This window comes from Papaver somniferum, chromosome 7 (assembly GCF_003573695.1).
Source record: "Papaver somniferum cultivar HN1 chromosome 7, ASM357369v1, whole genome shotgun sequence".
NCBI classification, from domain to species: Eukaryota; Viridiplantae; Streptophyta; class Magnoliopsida; order Ranunculales; family Papaveraceae; genus Papaver; species Papaver somniferum.
In genome coordinates, this window is record NC_039364.1 from 4,492,180 (window position 1) to 4,507,465 (window position 15,286).

Here is a 15,286-nt window from a genome sequence, read left to right on the forward strand (position 1 = left end):
TCAAGATAATACCCAAAGAGTTAACAAGACAAACAGGAAAACATCGTTGCAAAAATCTTAGAAATCAACTCTCTAAACCATTCTTCAAGCTAGCCTCATATTTTCTCTTCTACACCTCTTCATGGTTGCTAACAATGTATGAGAAACATGGAATAAAAATTTGTTTAGGACAAAAGCCGCAACCCTGGAACACTAAACTACAAATTTAGTTTGAGAATCTGCTAGCTTAGTGTGGGAATCAACTAGTTTAGTTTGACAATCTGCTAGTTTAGTTTCGGAATCTGCGAGTTTAGCTTGAGAATCAACGAGTGTTTTAAGTAACACATTTATGTCAATTATTTCTTCATTAGATCGATCATCACCTAATTTCCTAGCTGACATCATGGTGGAGGATATTTTTAACATGCGTGGGTGTGCCTTAGGTTTGTTAAGGGTGTCTCATATATGCCCCATAACGAGTTCAGTAAATGCTAAACATGAATCTTTTTCTTTTCCTCCAGGAGCCTTTCTTTATTCCTTTCTTCTCAAGAGAGAAATGTTTTGACTTACAAATATAAACACTACGCATCACAAGTCGAAAACCCTAGAAGAAAGTATGTTTCTTGTTTCCATTTTAGGCTCTTTTGTGCAGATTTCTACATGGGAAATTATTAGAATAAGTGGACAATTAAATCGGGTGCTGTCAAAGATTCGTCGCAAATAACCTGCTCTGATACCATGTTAGAATACGGATATCCAATTCAAAATCAATTGGCGATGAATGGAGAGGCCATAAGGGATTATAAACTGCAGGATCTTATATACCCATACAATGTGGGACTAATAATCTAAACAGAACTGTATATGCCGTTATTAGTTTGTACTTATATCTGTATCATCACTTCCCATTTATATTCATGTGCTCCAATTGTCCCCTTCGATAATGTCAATTACCGTTTCACAAAATTGAATAGTGAGCGAGCAAAAAATTTCGGTTGCACTCCAAATGGAAGGAAGAGCGGAATTTGAAGTGTAGTCTCCTATATTCATTTTTTTATCGAACAAAAATGGTTAAGATTTTACTGCTCAAATGTGAATAATTGAGTTCCCAGTAATTGAGAAAGATCTAAAAAGGAAATATACCTAAACCAACTCGACGTAAAGGTCTATCAGTTCTTCATTTTAAGATCCGCTGTTGCAATGTTGGGACTTTTTTTTTTCGATCGATACAATGTTGGGGGTTGAGAACTAGTGTAGCTATTACTTTGCCTTGAGTTTAAGCTTGTTTAGTTATTTGTCCCGGGAACGTTCGGCTGAAATATGTAAACATTGTACATTAACCATCCCGTTCTAATGATTGTCTCGGTTATCATCTTAGTCGCGCTATCCTCCTTAGCAGCGTTCATGTCTTTTTGATTAGTTGGGTTATAATAACCTTGATCACTAGATTCACTATTTGCATTCAAAACTTTTATGTCGTAGACTAGACACCATCCGATGGGGCGCTTACTATTTGTGGGATTTACGCCAATTGAGTTGGAAAAGAGTCCAAACCACTCTTTCTATTTTTTGCCCTGTGTCTACTGTAGAAGAGAGCTTCCAACATGTCTACCAACAGCAAACAGAACGTGATTTTATTTCCATTCATGGCACAAGGTCATCTTAACATCGACAATGCTTCAAAATTTACTTCCACCCAGCAGCACCCCCACTTCAAATGTCAACTTAGTCTGGTTACCTCTTTAATGTGGTCCTGACAGTAATCTTCCATCAAATTCAGAAAACACTGACGTCCTTCCTCGCACAATAATGTGCAATCTCCTTGATCCGAGATATTGGTTCCAAAATTTGATTCAACATATGCGAATTTGGTCTTTTCCTTTTTCGATAACGTAATATGGATTTTCATATGAAGAAAAGTAGGAAAAGAAAAGGGTAGTGCAAAACATACCAAATTTTTTGGATAGAACATAAAACCTCCTTATTATTTCCAATCTTAAATTTCACATGAGAGACAGAAGAATTCTAGGACCCAATTATTTTGGCGATTAAACCAAGAGATATGCCAAGTAGCTGAGATAAATCATTATCTTGTTTCCTTAATGGACTAAAATCAACACCAGCTTCTGTAAACTCGATTTTACACGTACTGGCCAATGAAACGGCATCGCTCAAGGTCCCGAGAGCATTATTATAATTTTTACCATTAAATGCTTCCACGGCTACTTGAACATCTTCTAAAGCGCCAGAGTAAAACTCCATGCATTCCTTTAGATATTGTATTGCTCGCGGTTCCGCTTTTCCATCCTTCAAAATGCTATCAACATATGTAACTATATAAGTTGCGTTCTTCAAACATAGATCAATTGATATTGCAGCAAGTCCGTAAATATCAGATGTTTTGGATTGGCTTCGAGAGATGAAACACAGAAGTCGTAATTTAGATAGACATCTATTGTAGATTCATTCTTACAATAATCTCTGACAATATCTCCTTTTACAATAACTCCTCCGTAAAAGTTCAGAACAAGCAAAAAATGGAGGATTGATGAAAAGAGAGAAAGTAATGAGATTGATTGATTCATCACTCTCTTTTGGATTTCAATAAAACACAGGAAATGATCTCTAAAAAAAACCTTGTGTTGTTCCATGTTAGCACAAGATTTATGTGACATTTATAGAGTAAATTAGAAAGAAATTATATTTTTTTTGATTTCGAAAATATAAATTAGTGAGATATCCTTTTTTATACGGGGCATTGATTCTTGTTAAAAATAAAAATTAATTTGTGATCATTATTCTAGAATAATCTTGAAGTTCCCTAGACTAGGTAAAGCCCAATACATTCTAGAGTTTTTGGGCCTCTAGAGTCTTCTTTTTAGTCACATGTAATCTAGAGAATTCTTTCTCTAGAATTCTCTTAAGGCATAGTAGATCATAGTCTCTAGAATTTTCATTTCTAGAGTTTTCTTCACTAGGCCTATAAATAGGCACTCCATGGTTTCATTTTGATCATCAAAAACTCAAGTGAGTAACCAAGTAGTAGAGTGAGAGCTAGAGTTAGAGTAAGAGCCAAAGTGCCTCTTTGTAAACAACTAGTGGAAGCCAAAGTTGCTACACAAACCTCTTGTAACATTTTCATTTTCATATTAATCAAAGCCTCACTTTCCAATTAACCAACCTCTCTTTCAAAATCATTTCCATAAACCCATCACATTTCCGCATTGCGCCAACAAATTTGGTATCAGAGCAAACCTAACCCAGTAATCCTAAAACTCTACTCATGGCAATTAACCAAAATATTCAAGGTTTCAACTATGCCCAAAGTCTAATTCCAATTTTTGATGGTGAGAGTTACGATTATTGGAGTCTACAAATGAAGACACTATTCATTTCACAAGACCTATGGGATTTTATAGAAGAAGGTTATAAAGTACCAGAGTCAGCAGAAACTCTGTCGTCATGGACGGACGCAGAGAAAAAAGAGTATAAGGAAAATAAGAAGAAAGATGCTAAAGCATTACTGTATCTACAACAGGGCGTAAGAAAAGCAATTTTTCCTCGAATTTCGGTGGCAAAAACTTCACAGGAGGCCTGGAATATTCTCAAAGTAGCATTCCAAGGATCAGAAAAGGTAATCTCCATTAAACTACAAAATTTATGGCGAGATTTTGATAATTTACTTATGAAAGAAAATGAAACTATGCAGAACTTCTTCTCAAGAGTTACTGGCATAGTAAATCAAATCAGTAGTTATGGAGATACCATTGAAAATAAAAGAGTGGTAGAAAAGATATTAAGAAGCTTACCATTCAAATTTGATCATATCGTCGCTGCCATTGAAGAATCAAAAAATTTATCGACTCTCTCGGTACATGAATTAATGGGTTCACTCGAGGCGCACGAGAAAAGAATAAATAGGTTCGCGGAGAAACCATTGGAGCAGGCATTTCAATCAAAAATAAATTTCAGTGAGAAGAAAAATACAGAAGCCAAAAAAGAAAGCTCTAGAGGGGGATCATCATCCAACTCGCAGTATGAGAAAGGGTCGACGTCAAATCAAGGACCCAGAAATTACTCCCGCGGACGTGGAAAAGGAAAAGGAGGTTATAGAAACAACAATCAAAGGTACGGAAAAAATAACTCCTCAAATCTCCGATGCAATGTTTGCAAAAATTTTGGACATGCAACTGAAGATTGCAAGTATAAGTGCACCAAGTGTGATAAATTAAATCACATGGAGAAAGATTGTTGGCTTAATGAAGCAAACTATTCCGAGAAAAACAATTCTCAGAATCAAGTATTCTATTCCTGCCTCACCTCGCAACAAGAATCGCAAGGTATATGGTACGTCGACAGCGGATGCAGCAGCCATATGACAGGAAACAAAGAATATTTCGTAAAATTGGAGGAACAAGAGATTCCACCAGTCAAACTTGGAGATGGAAAGTTCCAGAATGTTGAAGGAAGAGGAGTCATATCCGTACGTACAAGGTCAGGTAAAACTCGATACATATCTGATGTTCTTTATGTTCCTGGCCTAGCTCAAAATTTATTAAGTGTTGGACAACTTATAAGAAAAGGGTACTCACTACATTTCGAAGACGGAGAATGCACAATTTACGATAAAATTAATAATCAATTGGTGGCAAAAGTAAAAATGTCAGGAAATTTTGTCTTTCCCCTATCTATGCTATGCCATCAATTGAAAATTGTGCAATGAGTACCAACCATATTGACGAAGGAAAGCTATGGCATTTGAGATACGGGCATCTCAACTACAGATCCTTAAAGGTTCTAAAATCAAAAGGCATGGTAATTGGTCTTCCCAATATCGACGGTGGAGATAAAGTATGTGAAGGTTGTATTCTAGGGAAGTTTCATAGACTTCCATTTACGAAGACATCGTGGAGAGCAAGAAGGCCCCTCGAATTGGTGCACGCTGATATATGCGGTCCGACAAGAACAACTTCACTCAACAACAGAATATTTTCTCTTATTCGTGGACGATTATACCAGGATGATGTGGGTGTACATTCTTGAGCAAAAGTCCGAGGCATTCACTAAATTCCTAGAATTCAAGGCGCTGGCAGAGAAGCAAAGTGGCCATCAATTGAAAGTTTTCCGTACAGACCGTGGTGGAGAATTTACTTCAAAAGAGTTTATCAACTACTGCAAAGAAAATGGAATTAAAAAGGAGCTCACCGTCCGATACACTCCACAACAAAACGGCGTTGCGGAAAGGAAAAATCGTACGATCGTGGAAATGGCTCGCAGTATGCTAAAAGCAAGGAAGCTACCCAACACCTACTGGGCGGAAGCAGTCACACAGTGTACATCCTTAATCGCTCGCCAACAAAAGCGGTTCACAATAAAACTCCATACGAGGGATGGCATAAGAAAAAGCCTGAGGTAACTTCTTTCAGAATTTTTGGTTGTGTAGCATACTCACATATTCCATCCCAACATAGAGAAAAGTTCGATGAAAAAGGAGAAAAGCTTATATTCATCGGATATAGCGAGGAGTCTAAAGCCTATAGACTTCTAAATCCAGATACAAAGGAACTGGTAATATCAAGAGATGTTATCTTTGATGAATTCAAAGCTTGGGATTGGAATGATGAACCAGATAACCACGAGTCTCCACTACTCATCGAAGAAGAGCCATATCTGTCACACCAAGAAGAAAACACTCCACCAGCAAGCCCGAGATCTCCTAGTCCAACACAACAAAGTCCAAGCTCATCTGACTCAAGTGCCCCACCTAGAAAGGTGCGTTCCCTAAGAGATATTTATAATGTATCTAATTGTGCTTTTATAGCACTAGAACCTCAAAAATATGAGGAAGCGGCAAAGAAGAAAAATGGAGAAACGCCATGGACGAAGAAATGCGAGTAATTGAGAAAAATAAGACATGGGAGCTCGTCAATCAGCCAGTTGATAAAGAAATAATTGGTCTGAAATGGGTCTACAAGACAAAATATAATGAAGATGGGTCAATTCAAAAGCACAAAGCAAGGCTAGTTGCAAAAGGATATTCCCAGCAACCAGGAATTGACTACAACGAGACATTCGCCCCAGTCGCTCGCATGGAAACAATTCGGATGGTGTTAGCTTTGGCAGCTCAACTCAAAATGAAAGTCTACCAATTAGACGTAAAGTCGGCGTTCCTAAACGGAGAACTAGAAGAAGAGGTGTACGTTGAACAACCTCAAGGATATATCCGAAAAGGAAAAGAAAAAATGGTATATCGTCTCCGCAAAGCACTATACGGTCTTAAGCAAGCACCGCGTGCATGGAACAGCAAAATCGACAAGTATTTCCGAGATAATGGATTTGAGAAAAGTCCAAGTGAGCCATCACTCTACATCAGAAAACAAGGTACGGACTTCCTAATTGTCTGTCTCTATGTTGATGATTTAATTTATGCCAGTACAAAACAAGATGACAGAAAAATTTAAGAAGGGATGATGAAAGAATATGAGATGACAGACTTAGGTCTTATGCGATATTTTCTTGGGATTCAAGTAAAACAATCTCCAGAAGAAATATTCATTTCTCAAGAAAAATATGCGGAAGACTTACTGAAAAGGTTCAACATGATGGATTGCAAACCAATTGCAACTCCAATGGGTACCAATGAGAAATTGGTAAAAAATGATGGAGCGACAAAAGTTGATCCAACCTTATTCAGAAGTCTAGTCGGCTCACTGATCTACTTAACAAATACAAGGCCAGACATCGTCAATGCAACCAGTATTGTTTCTCGGTTTATGAGCGAGCCAAGCAAGTTACACTATGCAGCCGCAAAGAGAATTCTTCGGTATATCAAGGGAACGAAGGATTTTGGCATCAAGTATACAAAAGAAAAAGATAATGATTTAATTGGCTTCACAGATAGCGATTGGGCAGGTTCTATTGAAGACCGAAAGAGCACATCAGGCTATGTTTTCTGTATGGGAACAAAAGTTATCTCTTGGAGTTCTAAAAAGCAAAGCACGGTGGCATTATCGTCAGCCGAAGCAGAGTACATAGCATCAACAAGTGCAGCATGTGAAGCAGTGTGGCTAAGAAGAATAATGAATGACCTACAACAAAGGCAAATGCAGCCGACGACTATCTACTGTGACAATATGTCTACAATTGCAATGAAAAAAATCCAGTCTTCCACGGAAGGACGAAGCACATAGGGCTACGACACCACTTCATCAGAGAGCTTGTAGAAGACAAGGAAATCGAGCTCCAATTCTGTCCAACACAAGAACAAAATGCAGACATTTTCACGAAAGCAGTCACGGTGGATAAGTTCAATCATTTCAGAGAAAAGCTCAACATCACAAATTAAGAGGGAGTGTTAAAAATAAAATTAATTTGTGATCATTATTCTAGAATAATCTTGAAGTTCCCTAGACTAGGTAAAGCCCAATACATTCTAGAGTTTTTGGGCCTCTAGAGTCTTCTTTTTAGTCACATGTAATCTAGAGAATTCTTTCTCTAGAATTCTCTTAAGGCATAGTAGATCATAGTCTCTAGAATTTTCATTTCTAGAGTTTTCTTCACTAGGCCTATAAATAGGCACTCCATGGTTTCATTTTGATCATCAAAAACTCAAGTGAGTAACCAAGTAGTAGAGTGAGAGCTAGAGTTAGAGTAAGAGCCAAAGTGCCTCTTTGTAAACAACTAGTGGAAGCCAAAGTTGCTACACAAACCTCTTGTAACATTTTCATTTTCATATTAATCAAAGCCTCACTTTCCAATTAACCAACCTCTCTTTCAAAATCATTTCCATAAACCCATCACATTTCCGCATTGCGCCAACAATTCTAAAGATTTTCTTGAATCTTGGAAATCTTTTTGATTTTTTTGATTTCGAAAATATAATTTGGCATTAATGAGATTTCCTTTTTAATACGGGCCACTGATGGAAAGATTTTCTTGTATGTTGGAGGTCTCTATTCACTACAACAAAATATGCTTTGTATAACACACTGTAGATCACACTTTCTTAAGGTCTATTATCTTTTTATGGCTATAATTTAGAGATCATAGATTTTACTATGTTTGTGATCTTAGATGCAAATAAATCACTTAAGTTACAGAAGTTGTGATATTTACTTCACATTATTATATCACTGATGTTGCTTAAACAGTGATCAAAGAAGGAGGACCACTACAAATTCCAATTAGCTATTGACCAGGGCCCAAATGACTGCTCAGTCAAACATAAAAACGAAAAAAAAATCGTCCATTAAAGTTCATTCTCTTTTTTCTTTCGCTCTCCACTCCTTTTCTCTAAAACCCTAGGCAGGATGTCTCCATTTGATCCAAATCAAGAAAGATTTCACATTAAAAATTGCGAGATGAGGAATTGATCTCTTCTCATATTTTTCATATTTTAAAATCTGAAGAAAGAAGATTTAATAAATCGAACCACCTTAAAATCTCTTCTCATATTTTTCATTCTATTATTGATCTATGATCCCTTGATACTCATATTTATTACTTATGAAGAAAGAAGATTGAATGAGAATAGGTTTAGAATTTATTACTCTTACTTGTGATTTGTTCTCGTTAAGTTGCAGATGGGAAACAAATACTCAAAAATCTAAAAAGATTGTTTGGCAGGGAGATATGCTGATCCAGAAGGTTATCAACATAATACTCTTGTGAATGTGAGTTTGCATAGGGCTTCCTCTTGGTAAAATTGTTTCTGGTTTTATATAGGTCCTGGAGTGATTTTTGCAGGGTTATTAAATTCATTTTGACAATTTTAATAACTTTTGGTGAGTTTGTACATCAAGTTTGTTCAATTTCTATGAGCTGAAATTTAAGAGTTTGCATAGTGTTTTCCAACATTTAATATTTGAGGCTATTAGCAGGGCAGAGGTAGGTACTTACATGTGTTAGTGAAGTGAATGGAATTAGCTGGGATTGCTGCTACTGAATTCATGATTTTAATTGCTTATTCTGTCAGGATCCATACAACATTAGCCGCAGCCGTGGCTTTGCATTTGTTAAGTATTATAACAATGCTTCTGCTGAGTATTCGAGGGAGAAGCTGTCGAGAGAGCATGCGGACAAAGTCATCAAAGCATGATGACATGTGCCCACAGCTAAGATGCCCATCCCGCCGACGTTGGATCTTTGCCCAAACAAATCTAAGGGCAGAAGTTAAAAAGGCGTACCGGTAACGCGATGTATTGCGGAGCACCAGATAACTCCCTAAGAGTTACTTTATCTCATCCCCAAAAGAAGCCAAGATCAACGGTGGAGAGAAAATGAACTGACATGGATGTGACATGGGCAGAAGACACTTGCCTGACACGAGCAGGCACCTCAACTACCCGCATTAAACACTCTGAGCAACATACGTGTCGATCAACCCGTGGAACGAACGAAGACGACTCTGCGTGATGAAGTAATAAACGAAGACCCCCGCGTGATGGACACAAAACACAAGAAGATAAGGTTCCAACGGTCCTCAGAGGTGGGTCCCACACTCTAACCCTATAAATACCCCCTCTCCACCAAGAGTAAGGGGATGGGAAAAATCAGGAGGAGAAGGAGAGAGAAAGATTGTGAGTGTAAGTTAGTCCTTTACAATATACAGACCTATGTAAACCCCAAAATCACTCGACTATCTTTGTAACCATCAAGTACATAGTGAAACAACAACCCCGTGGATGTAGGCCTTAGTGTTGAACCACGTAAATCCCAGTCTTATTTACACTTCAGCACTTTATATTTGTCTAACGCTCCATGAGTTTTACTTTATGCTTCGTTTTCTTTATCTTCCCCTGCGTAAACGCCACTCGCGATGTTCTTAGATGAGGCTATGATAAACCCGAAGGTTTTGAGCCAAGGAATCAAGGCCGTTGTATTATCAGCACGAGTCGGTACCTAGAGTGTGAATATTGTTTGTGAACATATAGATGCCTTCGTGATTTACGTGTTCACAATTTGGCGCTAGAAAAAGGGACTTCGTCCCGGTAAAAGATTTATCTTATCCTAGGATTTCATACTAAATTAGCATATGATTGCTCTATTTCATCAGCTCTAGCAGTATTTACCTTTTGTTAACTTTACTATATTCAAAAACGCACCAGTTATCTTCGATGGCCCTGGCAGTCTCTGTCGAAGCAATTTAAACTAGTTAAAAGATTTATCGCTTAGATCCTTGGATTTATATTTTTTAGATCTCTTACGGACCTGACTTTCCAGTGGGTCGCTTTCAAAAAAATTTCAAAAAGATCTACGTGCATTTTTAAGGGGATCCTTTCACGTTCCCGCGTACCTTCAGTGAACCCGCATTTTTAAAAGTTCTCTGTGGCCTTCGGGCAGTTTTTCCCGGTCTTGGAGTAAGGAATTTTGTAAACTAACCCGATCCGCACAGACATTTCTGTTTCTCGCTGTTTGAAATTCCCTTGTGCATAAGGAAAACGAAAGCGACAAAAGGACCCACGATGGAAAAGATGCAGGAAGCAGGAAAATCCAAAATCACGTCAAAGGAAGCACCAAGGACGACCCCGATCATCACCCGGAGTAGAGCTGGAAAACGGGCTGGCCGGGGCTGGCTTGTTACGGGTTACACGGGTACGGGTTAACACGGTCCCAAGCTTGCGGGTCGCTATTCTTCACGGGTCGTCATTTCTTCAACCCGCGCCCGTAACGGGTAAAGCTTGCGGGCTTACAGGTTAGCTGGTTTCTGGAGAGTCAACTCAGGTCAACGTCAGTCAAGGGGTCAAGTGGGAGAGAGTCAGTTGGTGTTAGTCGGATGAATCCCCGAGTTAGTGTTCCGAGTCGCACCTGAACTGAATTCGGAAGAATTCAGTCTGTTTCTGATTAGTTTCCGGCTGTTTTTTTAACAGCTCTTCCCTACAATCATTCAATATCCTAAACATACATCTAGTTCACAGTTCATTCCATTAACAATAACAAACTCAATCACTCCCTTCTCATCTTCCAAAACCCTCTTCAATATATTGCACCTGCACTTGCTGTTTCTTCTCAGTTCTTCTTCACTAAATTGAACACAAGTACACAACCCATGTCTCAACATATACCAACTCCTTCTCCTCCTTCCATGATTTCTCTGAAAACTCGAATTTCACCATCTCATCTCACCTTAATCCATTAACAGTAATTTCATAACACCACAGATCCATTTCTTCAAGATTCTTCGACAACTGCTGAAACCCATCTCCAATTTCTTCAACACTAGATACCCATCACAAACAACAACATATTCAAAGATCGAAACGTAATTTCATTCTTCTCCTTGTTGTGAATCTCAAACCCTTGATAGCAGCATCTCTTATATTATTACCAATTTCTTCTTTTGTTCTTCGTATCACGACCTTCATCCCTGATTTCTTAAGCAGCACCGCCAATTTCTTCTTGAACCAATTTTTTTTTTAACATTGAGCAGCTATTGTTTTGTCCGTCAGGGAAAGAAAATAAGAAGAAAGGAGAAAAGAAGAAGACTATTGATTATCAGAGTATTAAAAATAATCAGATCTAAGAATTAATCATACAAATACAAAAATTACAGAAAAAATCGAATAAAAACTCCAATTTAACACAGAAATCCGAGTTTTTTAACCCAATAACTTAAATTGAATCACAAGTTCACAACCCTAGTCTTCTTCTTCTTTCATTAACTCAATTCTCTTCTCAATTTCATAAAACCCCAAATTCAATTGAAGCCCTAATTTCTTCTGGATTTCTCAATTCTAGTTCTTCACTGAAATTAACCTATTGAAACACACCCTTAATCACTCACTTTTCACTTCCAATCTCCAACTCAGAACCCACATCAGTTAGCCGACTAAAACTCAGCCCAAAAACAAATAGAAAAGAAAAGTGAAGAAGCAAATCCCCACATCAATTAGAGCTTAAAATTTAAATCCATTATTGTTAAGCTTCAATTCACACATGCAAAGATCAACAGACTCATAGTAGAAAGTGTTTTCTAGGGTTTTTTATTTTGAGAAGGCGCAAAGAGCAGAGTGGAGAAGAAAGAAAGAAAATGAAATATTCTAGGGATTTTTTTGAGTTTTATATCATAAACGAACGACATGATTAGATTTAGTAATCATACTGTGGAAATTATTAGGACCATACGGGTTGACGGGTTTAATCCGCGGTTTTGCGGGCCGGGACGGGTTAACCCGTTTTCCCACAAGCTAGCATTTCTCCAACCCTAACCCGGATTGTTTAGACACCAGCCGAACCGGGTGCGGGTTTTTTACGGGCCGGGCCGGATAAACCCGCGGGTTTTGGCTTGTTTGCCAGCTCTAACCCGGAGCAAGCAGAAAGGAGACAAAGCCAAAATGACCAGTCAGAGGCAGGACACGGCGGAAATCACTTCGCCTATGAACGCTAACTCGTCGTAGCCGCGGCCCTCAGAGCAACGGCAACAAAGTATAGTACAACAACGGCTGCCCCAAAGGCTGCGGAATCCAGCAAAACTTTTGCTACGAATCAATTTCACCAACCAAAAGAAAGGGTGGATGAATCCAGAACACACCAACCCGCGCACCCGCCGACCTTCGGAATTCCATCAACAAACGATCATAATCAAACTGTGCCAGCGGCTCTAACGCCGCATATGGGCACTTCGCCCGATCTGGAAATGCCAACAATCGAAGCTGAACCTCCCCCACCTTTAGTGCAAACCATCGAAGAAGGCGGCACCATTGCCATAGTAGCACGAGCTGGGACTACCAATCATGGGTCGAACCAATCACATCGATTGATGACCGATCTTGAGGAATTGAAGAAGAGCCAGAAGATTTACGCAGATGCTGTAGATCTGTTGGCCAGAGAAAACCAGGATTTAAAAGACCGGATTTCCTTAAGCACAAAGACAAGCCAACAACTCGATGAAGCAAGTTCAAAGGCACCAGAACCAAACCGAGACCGAAGAGTCATCGTAGCAGCAAATGGAAAAGAGGCAAGGGGTAGTAGCGCATCCGACCCGGATTATAACGACGGAGAGTCAAGCTATCACTAGCAGAAGGGCGTAGGGCACCACCGCGAGATGGAAGAGCTGCGTGATGAAATGATGGCAGAAATCAGGCAGTTAAAAAGTATACAAGGAGGGGGAAGGTTAGAAGAGGTCATGAGAGAGGCTAACTCCACGCCCTTAACTCATCGCCTGGCCAGCACCCCTATTCCACTCAAGTGCCCTGTCCCGACATTTGAATGCTATGACGGATCCAGTGATCCCGCGGCACACATTCGGTATTATAACCGTGTCTTGGCTAGATGGAGTCAAAACGACGCAGTACTCTGTAGATACTTCCCATCGAGCCTGAAGGGATCGGAATTGTCTTGGTTTGATAATCTACCGCCAGACTCCATCCACGCCTACGACCAACTCGCAGAAAAGTTCTTAAGAACTTACATGTACAACAAGGATGTTAATACTGGAATGGATAAGCTCTTTTCGCTAGCAATCGACTATAAGGAAACCACGAGGGAATACACTAACATATGGCACAAGGTCTGCCATAGGAAGTGTGGACCCGGTGGTAAGTATCAACTGCTACAAGTGGGTATTAGACCGAATGAGTCCACTATTCGTTGAGATTCATGGAAGCGTACCTAAAACAGAGAGAGATCTTCGAATAATTATTGAAAAGCACGCTCGTCTTGAAGAAATCCAGCGTGAAAACCCTAGGGCATACACACAGAAGTCTCACCGTACCAATTCAGCAGAACAAACCAATGGGGCCAAAAGGAATTGTTCAACGGAGCGGCCTCACGAAGACAGGAAGGAATGAAGGGACGAACGATGAACAGGCGATCGAAAATTCGAAGATCAAGTTTATACGAAGCTCAATGCTAGCTATGCTCGGATCCTGAGAGAGATCAAAGGAAGGGAAAACCTGGAGTGGCCATGGTCTAAGGGAAAGCAGCCCTCGAGAACCGAGAAGTCTAAAGATTATTGTGAATATCACTGCTTCAACGGACACCAGACCGAAAAATGTAAAAACCTCAAAATAATGATCCAAAAATTAATCGATGCTGGCGAGCTCAAACATTACATACGAAAGGATGTCGCCGAGGATAGATCCAAACGAACCAAGCCAGTCCAGCTTCCAGAAGGGAACCGCACAATCAACACCATTTCATGTTCTGAAGCCGCAGGGCCCTCACTTACAGCACAGATAGGAAAGAGGTTACGAAGCAGTTCGAAGACCGCTGCGAATTGTATAAGATTGATGAGATAGAGGTGGACGAGCACGAAAAGTGGATGGACTCGCCTATTATTTTCGATGCTGAGGATATCGAAGAGGACATGGAAGACCATAACGACCCCCTGATCCTCACACTACCTGTGGCCGGATGTAACCTCAAAAAGATCCTCATAGAAGGGGGAAGCTCAGTAAACGTTCTATTCTACGACGCATTCAAACGAATGAAACTCCATGAAGAACAGCTGATGACCTCTTATTACACCATCTACGGATTCAATGGTTCACCCACGAAGCCATTAGGAGACATCGTGTTGCAAGTTAACTCCGGACCCATGAAGCAATGAAAAAACATCACATGAAAGTAAATCCAGAGAAATGTACTTTCGGCGTCACCTCGGGAAAATTCCTCGGGTATCTGGTAACAAAAAGGGGCATCGAGGTAGAGCCAGTAAAGATTCAGGCCATAGTAGAAATGTCGTCCCCGAAGAATTTAAAAGAAGTGCAGAAACTCAATGGGTCCATCGCAGCCTTGGGCAGAAACAAATGCAAACATTTCTTCAACATTCTCAAAAAAGGGAGCAAGTTTGAATGGACCGCAGAATGCGAAGAATCCTTCCAAAAAATCAAAGAACACCTATCTTCAATTCCGATCTTGCAGCAACAGAAGACGCAGTCAGCGCAGTGTTGGTCAAAACTAATACGAAGATAGAACAACCTATCTATTACGTCAGTAAGACCCTCAATTCTGCGGAAAGGAACTACACAAAGATCGAACAGATTATCCTAGCATTGGTTTGGGCTACTCAAAAGCTGAGAACCTACTTCCTAACTCACTTCATCCGCGTCCCATGCAAAGCACCACTGGAAGCAGTCCTTAAAAGCGCGGGAAAAGTGGGAAGAATAGCGAAGTGGAACACCCACCTGGACCAATTCAACATCATTCATGAAATTCAAAATTCTCGAAAATCCCAAGTTTTGGCGGATTTCTTAGCAGACCTCCCCCTGGACAACGACGAAGAGATTTAGGGAATACCCGAAGCCGAAGAAAAAAGCAAAGATCCAATGGATATCCTCGAACCCGCGAGTCAAAGACAATGGGAAGT